Source organism: Entelurus aequoreus, linkage group LG01, assembly GCF_033978785.1.
Source record: "Entelurus aequoreus isolate RoL-2023_Sb linkage group LG01, RoL_Eaeq_v1.1, whole genome shotgun sequence".
NCBI classification, from domain to species: domain Eukaryota; kingdom Metazoa; phylum Chordata; class Actinopteri; order Syngnathiformes; family Syngnathidae; genus Entelurus; species Entelurus aequoreus.
Genome location: NC_084731.1, coordinates 21,171,991 through 21,178,905, shown reverse-complemented (window position 1 = coordinate 21,178,905; position 6,915 = coordinate 21,171,991).

Below are 6,915 nucleotides of genomic sequence, written 5' to 3'. Positions count from 1 at the left end.
ATCATAATCTTGGTGGTTTCTCTTCCAATTGTACCTCTGGTCATATTCACTTAATCCCCGCTGTGAAGTTGTAGACATTTCTAAAGCTTTCTGATAGATACGTCTGCCCGCTGTGTATTCTCTCGCACGGCACAGCGGCATTTAATAGAAGGTGAAAGTAATCTCCACAGCTGGACTGACAAGGGGCTATCTTTGTACGCCCCCCCCCCTCCAATATATATTTTGTTTGTGCCGTAAATTAACCGGGGACTCTCGAGCTCTCAAGGTTTCATGATAATATTGCTAAATACTGTAGCCCCCCCGAAGGAAATCAAGTCATAGATATGAAACTCATGTTGAATATTTCAACTTTCCCAAATCCTCAGATGTTATATGCATTTTTGTTTAGCAGGATTTTGTAGCAAGAAATGAAGCAGTCTGCTCTGTGAAAATGAGTCCAAGCAGTCATTTCCGATATCAATCAATTTTTGAGTAATGGGTAGATAATTGTACGTGGAAAGCGGCCTTTTCCACCACCAGAATCGATATGTCGGCCCCCTGTTGGTGGACAAAAGTTGGAAGAACGTAAATAAGACCGTCCACAAAAAGGTGCGTCCGGAAGAGTCGAAGATGGTCTGTATAAACATAATCAATGCAAATTTCGAACAAAGAACCACTAATACTACTCAGTGGCCTAGTGGTTAGAGCAGGGGTCCCCAAACTTTTTAACTCCGGGGCCGCATTGGGGTAAAACAATTTGGCTGGGGGCCACACTATATATATATATATATATATATATATATATATATATATATATATATATATATATATATATATATATATATATATATATATATATATATATATATATATATATTATATGTAAATGTGTGTGTATATATGTATATGTAAATGTGTGTATATATGTATATGTCTATGTATATGTATATATCCATGTATATATATTTGTATATGTGTATATATGTATATATATATATGTATATGTGTATATATAAATATATGTGTATATACGTGTATATATGGGTCAATGTGTGTGTATGTATATATACACTACCGTTCAAAAGTTTGGGGTCACATTGAAATGTCCTTATTATTGAAGGAAAATCACTGTACTTTTCAATGAAGATAACTTTAAACTAGTCTTAACTTTAAAGAAATACACTCTATACATTGCTAATGTGGTAAATGACTATTCTAGCTGCAAATGTCTGGTTTTTGGTGCAATATCTACATACGTGTACAGAGCAACTATCCAGCAACTATCACTCCAGTGTTCTAATGGTACAATGTGTTTGCTCATTGGCCCAGAAGGCTAATTGATGATTAGAAAACCCTTGTGCAATCATGTTCACACATCTGAAAACAGTTTAGCTCGTTACAGAAGCTACAAAACTGACCTTCCTTTGAGCAGATTGAGTTTCTGGAGCATCACATTTGTGGGGTCAATTAAACGCTCAAAATGGCCAGAAAAAGAGAACTTTCATCTGAAACTCGACAGTCTATTCTTGTTCTTAGAAATGAAGGCTATTGCACAAATTTGTTTGGGTGACCCGAAACTTTTGAACGGTAGTGTATATATATATATATATATATATTTATATACATATATATATATATATATATATATATATATATATATATATATATATATATATATATATATATATATATATATATATATATATATGTATATATATGTATGTATTCATACATATATATATATATATAGATATTTATATATATATATATTTATATATATATATATATATATATTCCTCGCGCACTAATTGACTTAAAGAGCGCACTTGCTGCATGTCACGTTATCGATGGTAAGATGCATTTTTAGACAATATGATTTGCCTGAGAGGCTAGGAGACGGTAGAAAATGGACTAGTAAGGACAAATTAAAAAAATAATAATAATAAAAAATTAAAAAATTAAAGAACGTTTTTATTTTTTTTAACTTGGTACTTCCCGCGGGCCGGATTTTGGACGCTGGGGGGCCGTATCCGGCCCGCGGGCCATAGTTTGGGGACCCCTGGGTCAGAGTGTCCGCCCTGAGATCGGTAGGTTGTGAGTTCAAACCCCGGCCGAGTGATACCAAAGACTATAAAAAATGGGACCCATTACCTCCCTGCTTGGCACTCAGCATCAAGGGTTGGAATCGGGGTTAAATCACCAAAAATGATTCTCGGGCTAGGCCACTGCTGCTGCTCACTGCTCCCCTCACCTCCCAGGGGGTGAACAAGGATGATGGGTCAAATGCAGAGAATAATTTTGCCACACCTAGTGTGTTTGTGACAATCATTGGTACTTTAACTTAACTTTAGGATACAGTTTCTTCAAAATAGCCACCCTTTGCTCCGATCACTGCTTTGCACACTCTTGGCATTCTCTCGATGAGTTTCAACCTGAAGTGGCTTTCACTTCCCAGGTGTGCTTGAAGCTCATCGAGAGAATGCCAAGAGTGTGCAAAGCAGTGATCGGAGCAAAGGGTGGCTATTTTGAAGAAACTAGAATATAAAACATGTTTTCAGTTCATTCACCTTTTTTCGGGGGGTTAAGTACATAACTCCACATAAGAGATGTCCGATAATGGCTTTTTTGCCGATATCCGATATTCCGATATTGTCCAACTCTTAATTACCGATTCCGATATCAACCGATAGCGATACATACAGTTGTGGAATTAACACATTGTTATGCCTAATTTTGTTGTGATGCCCCGCTGGATGCATTAAACAATGTAACAAGGTTTTCCAAAATAAATCAACTCAAGTTATGGAAAAAAAATGCCAACATGGCACTGCCATATTGGCAGAGAGCATGAGGAGGTTGAGGTGGGCGGGGTTGGGGGGGGGGGGGGTAGAGGGGTAGCAGGGGTGTATATTGTAGCGTCCCGGAAGAGTTAGTGCTGCAAGGGGTTCTGGGTATGTGTTCTGTTGTTTTTTATGTTGTGTTACGGTGCGGGTGTTCTCCCGAAATGTGTTTGTCATTCTTGTTTGGTGTGGGTTCACAGTGTGGCACATATTTGTAACAGTGTTAAAGTTGTTTATACGGACACCCTCAGTGTGACCTGTATGGCTGTTGACCAAGTATGCTTGCATTCACTTGTGTGTGTGAAAAGCTGTAGATATTATGTGATTGGGCCGGCACGCAAAGGCAGTGCCTTTAAGGTTTATTGGCGCTCTGTACTTCTCCCTACGTCCGTGTACACAGCAGCGTTTTAAAAAGTCATAAATTGTACTTTTTGAAACCAATAGCAATAATTTCCGATGTTACATTTTGAAGCATTTATCGGCCGATAATATCGGCAGTCCGATATTATCGGACATCTCTACGCCACATGTGTTCATTCATAGTTGTGATGCCTTCAGGGACAATCTACAATGTAAATAGTCATGAAAATAAAGAAAACGCATTGAATGAGAAGGTGTGTCCAAGCTTCTGGCCTGTACTGTACATTAAGTAGACCACATGGACGTGTTTTGAATGACTCCTTTAAGGCGTCAGGAAGCTTGTTCACCAACAGCCTCACTCCATGACGGACACAGTCCTCGTACTGTGATCAGCTCCTGCTCATCCCCCAACATGTATAGTCCACAGCACATCAGTTCTGTGACCACGCTGCCATCCATAAAGTGTCCAGTGCTCCACTTTCTTTACAACTTCACGTGGGCAGGTTATCTGTATGCAGCCATGGTTTCTCCGTGGCTCGGGAAGCGTTCATCCCGTGGCACAGCTGCGTCTCGGCTCATGTGTCTGCACGCCGCTGATTAGCGGACCCCTCAAAGTGTTGCGCACTCCTGCAGCCATTTAGCGTGCCCCCTGCATAATTTCACACCGGCACGCCAGACTTCCTCGCTTCTAGATTTCCAGCTACGCTATGCGGCCAAGTGGGACTCCACACTTAAGCAGTCCGCCCTCTGGCCTTCCCATACCTTGTATTTTAAAACCCTCCATGCTTATGTTAAGCACTAAATAGACCATCGTATCACATTCACGTTGTGTTGGCTGCAGGTGTTTTACAACAATGACGTCAACACTTCTCTCAAGCTTGCTGATTTTCCATGTTACATAACATAAAATCACAGTTACACACATGGGCGCCGATCCCGTGGGTGCTTCACGGACAATGCCGAGCACCCACGTGGGATTGATGGCAACACTAATGGTGTTGTTTATTTTGTGGCAACTTTGGTCCATTTTACATAATAAAAAAGTCACACATTATATAGTCTATAATTGACCAAGCCTAACCAAGATTTAATTATGTCCGATGATGATCTAATGGCACAATCGTCTTGACTTTGAACACTCTGGGCACTTTGTGACTTCAATAATAAATATGGCAGTGCCATGTTGGCATTTTTTTCCATAACTTGAGTTGATTTATTTTGGAAAACCTTGTTACATTGTTTAATGCATCCAGCGGGGCATCACAACAAAAATGAAGGCATAACAATGTGTTAATTCCACGACTGTATACGTCGGTATCGGTTGATATCGGAATCGGTAATTAAGAGTTGGACAATATCGGAATGTCGGATATCGGCAAAAAAGCCATTATCGGACATCTCTAACCAGGAGGTAAGAAAATGTTGCATAATATTGCGAAACAGAACGCCAGATAATGTCTTACCTTATACACACACCATAATAATACTCGTATGTTTCATGCGCTGACAATCCATCAAGCGGTGCGGCTTCATAGCTTACCACAGTCGTACTAAAACATTTTGATTGATTTTTGAGCGCCGTGTGTAATGTTCTATATTCTCAATGGAACATATAAAATGTTGGCGTTGTTTACTTGAGTCATATTGCCATCATAGTGCAGTGAACGTATATATCTTATGTTTGACTGCCATCTACTGGTCACACTTATCCTTACACCATGTACCAGATAAAATTTATTCGAGGCCAGTAAGCAAATCCAGAATAATTCTGTACATTAGGCGCACTGTCGAGTTTTGAGAAAAAAAATATATAGTCCGGAAAATACTGTACGTATAATAATAATAATAATAATAATACCTGGGATTTATATAGCGCTTTTCTAAGTACCCAAAGTCGCTTTACATGTTAAAAACCCATCATTCATTCACACCTGGTGGTGGTAAGCTACTTTCATAGCCACAGCTGCCCTGGGGTAGACTGACGGAAGTTTGATTTGATTTGATTATAAATTACATGTTCTTCTTTTGTTGAACATTTTACATCACTTAAAGTGCAATAACTGCATTGTCGTTTTCCAGATATTAAATATTTATGGATATTTAATGCACAGTTTCCTGCAACAGGACGTTCGTAGTTCCATCTCTCGGCTGACGGGAAACTTGTGCATGGTCAAAGTCGAATAAGGCAACTATACCGAATGTACAAGAGCAGTGAGAACGATGCTGACCAATGCAACGGTCTCGCTCCAACGCCCGTGGTGGAGCAGAAAAGGACGGTAAGCTGTTGTTTCCTGCTTGTCTCGAGCTCTGAAGTGTCACATGGTGCCAGAGGGAGGGTAGCTCAGGGAGATAAATTGCTCTTGTTTTGAGTAGGACAGCCGTTTTGCGTCACACAAAGGCTAGGTATTGCACAAGACCGTGTCGGAAAAAGCCCTCTCCAACTCCATGACGGTACACCCACTCTGGTTTATTCACAGTATGGAAAAACAGAAGTCTCTCATTTATCGCGGCCAATTGATTCAAAGGCCTGAAGGTGGTAAACACATTTCCGCTAAATTGGATTATTGTTATTAAATACATTTTTTTAGTTGGAGCAAAAACACTACACACCTGCTCAGTGGCCTAGTGGTTAGAGTGTCCGCCCTGAGATCGGTAGGTTGTCAGTTCAAACCCCGGCCGAGTCATACCAAAGACTACAAAAATGGCACCAATTACCTCCCTGCTTGACACTCAGCATCAAGGGTTGGAATTGGGGGTTAAATCACCAAAAATGATTCCTGGGCGTGGCCACCGCTGCTGCTCACTGCTCCCCTCACCTCCCAGATGGGTCAAATGCAGGGAATAATTTCGCCACACCTGGTGTTTGTGTGACAATCGTTGGTACTTTAACTTTAACTAGGTGTGGCGAAATTACCCTTTGCATTTGACCCATCCCACCCCTCTGGGAGGTGAGGGGAGCAGTGAGCAGCAGCGGTGGCCACGCCCAGGAATCATTTTGGTGATTTAACCCCCAATTCCAACCCTTGATGCTGAGTGCCAAGCAGGGAGGCAATGGGTCCCGTTGTTATAGTCTTGGGCTTACGACCTTTTAAATACGTTTGACATCATTAGAGCTCCCTAAACAGGAAATAACAAACCTATAGGCTCTATATCAGGGGTCACCAACGCGGTGCCCGCGGGCACCAGGTAACCCGTAAGGACCAGATGAGTTGCCCGCTGGCCTGTTCTAAAAATAGCTCAAATAGCAGCACTTACCAGTGAGCTGCCTCTATTTTTTAAATTGTATTTATTTACTAGCAAGCTGGTCTCGCTTTGCATGACATTTTTAATTCTAAGAGAGACAAAACTCAAATAGAATTTGAAAATCCAAGAAAATATTTTAAAGACTTGGTCTTCACTTGTTTAAATAAATTCATTAATGTTTTTACTTTGCTTCTTATAACTTTCAGAAATACAATTTTAGAGAAAAAAATACAACCTTAAAAATGATTTTAGGAATTTTAAACACATATACCTTTTTACCTTTTAAATTCCTTCCTCTTCTTTCCTGACAATTTAAATCAATGTTCAAGTGAATTTTTTTTTTTTAATTGTAAAGAATAATAAATAAATTGTAATTAAATTCTTAATTTTAGCTTCTGTTTTTTCAAGGAAGAATATTTGTGAAATATTTCTTCAAACTTATTATGATTAAAATTCAAAAAAATGATTCTGGCAAATCTAGAAAATCTGTAGA